Source organism: Lampetra planeri, unplaced genomic scaffold (genome assembly GCF_965212315.1).
Source record: "Lampetra planeri unplaced genomic scaffold, kcLamPlan1.2.h2 scaffold_519, whole genome shotgun sequence".
In the NCBI taxonomy this organism is placed as follows: domain Eukaryota; kingdom Metazoa; phylum Chordata; class Hyperoartia; order Petromyzontiformes; family Petromyzontidae; genus Lampetra; species Lampetra planeri.
In genome coordinates this window covers 30,001-32,240 of record NW_027615342.1, presented here as the reverse complement: position 1 = coordinate 32,240, position 2,240 = coordinate 30,001, and positions in this window count along the sequence as shown.

Genomic DNA, 2,240 nt, shown 5'->3' with positions numbered 1-2,240 from the left:
TTTTTACACATAGACCCCATCAAACGGGAGAAATTGGCCCGGATTGCTCTCATGTGCGTTACGGGGCATCGTTTCTGTCGCGCCGAATTCCATCGAGCTGGGAAATCGCTCATTTTTGCGTCGCCAAATATCGTACGAACGCCGTGAAACTTCCACAGGCTTTTCCAGCAGATTGGCACGTGCACTCAAAAAAGTCAAAATTTGTACACATAGACCCCATCAAACGGGAGAAATTGGCCGGGATTGCTCTCATGTGCGTTACGGGGCATCGTTTCTCTCGCTCCGAATTCCATCGAGCTGGGAAATCGCTCATTTTTGCGTCGCCAAATATCGTACGAACGCCGTGAAACTTCCACAGGCTTTTTCAGCAGATTTGCACGTGCACTCAAAAAAGTCAAAATTTGTACACATAGACCCCATCAAACGGGAGAAATTGGCCCGGATTGCTCTCATGTGCGTTACGGGGCATCGTTTCTCTCGCGCCGAATTCCATCGAGCTGGGAAATCGCTCATTTTTGCGTCGCCAAATATCGTACGAACGCCGTGAAACTTCCACAGGCTTTTCCAGCAGATTTGCACCTGCACTCAAAAAAGTCAAAATTTTTACACATAGACCCCATCAAACGGGAGAAATTGGCCCGGATTGCTCTCATGTGCGTTACGGGGCATCGTTTCTCTCGCGCCGAATTCTCTCGAGCTGGGAAATCGCTCATTTTTGCGTCGCCAAATATCGTACGAACGCCGTGAAACTTCCACAGGCTTTTTCAGCAGATTTGCACCTGCACTCAAAAAAGTCAAAATTTTTACACATAGACCCCATCAAACGGGAGAAATTGGCCCGGATTGCTCTCATGTGCGTTACGGGGCATCGTTTCTCTCGCGCCGAATTCCATCGAGCTGGGAAATCGCTCATTTTTGCGTCGCCAAATATCGTACGAACGCCGTGAAACTTCCACAGGCTTTTTCAGCAGATTTGCACGTGCACTCAAAAAAGTCAAAATTTTTACACATAGACCCCATCAAACGGGAGAAATTGGCCCGGATTGCTCTCATGTGCGTTACGGGGCATCGTTTCTCTCGCGCCGAATTCTCTCGAGCTGGGAAATCGCTCATTTTTGCGTCGCCAAATATCGTACGAACGCCGTGAAACTTCCACAGGCTTTTTCAGCAGATTTGCACGTGCACTCAAAAAAGTCAAAATTTGTACACATAGACCCCATCAAACGGGAGAAATTGGCCGGGATTGCTCTCATGTGCGTTACGGGGCATCGTTTCTCTCGCTCCGAATTCCATCGAGCTGGGAAATCGCTCATTTTTGCGTCGCCAAATATCGTACGAACGCCGTGAAACTTCCACAGGCTTTTTCAGCAGATTTGCACGTGCACTCAAAAAAGTCAAAATTTTTACACATAGACCCCATCAAACGGGAGAAATTGGCCGGGATTGCTCTCATGTGCGTTACGGGGCATCGTTTCTCTCGCGCCGAATTCCATCGAGCTGGGAAATCGCTCATTTTTGCGTCGCCAAATATCGTACGAACGCCGTGAAACTTCCACAGGCTTTTCCAGCAGATTTGCACCTGCACTCAAAAAAGTCAAAATTTTTACACATAGACCCCATCAAACGGGAGAAATTGGCCCGGATTGCTCTCATGTGCGTTACGGGGCATCGTTTCTCTCGCTCCGAATTCCATCGAGCTTGGAAATCGCTCATTTTTGCGTCGCCAAATATCGTACGAACGCCGTGAAACTTCCACAGGCTTTTCCAGCAGATTTGCACCTGCACTCAAAAAAGTCAAAATTTTTACACATAGACCCCATCAAACGGGAGAAATTGGCCCGGATTGCTCTCATGTGCGTTACGGGGCATCGTTTCTCTCGCGCCGAATTCTCTCGAGCTGGGAAATCGCTCATTTTTGCGTCGCCAAATATCGTACGAACGCCGTGAAACTTCCACAGGCTTTTTCAGCAGATTTGCACCTGCACTCAAAAAAGTCAAAATTTGTACACATAGACCCCATCAAACGGGAGAAATTGGCCGGGATTGCTCTCATGTGCGTTACGGGGCATCGTTTCTCTCGCTCCGAATTCCATCGAGCTGGGAAATCGCTCATTTTTGCGTCGCCAAATATCGTACGAACGCCGTGAAACTTCCACAGGCTTTTTCAGCAGATTTGCACGTGCACTCAAAAAAGTCAAAATTTGTACACATAGACCCCATCAAACGGGAGAAATTGGCCG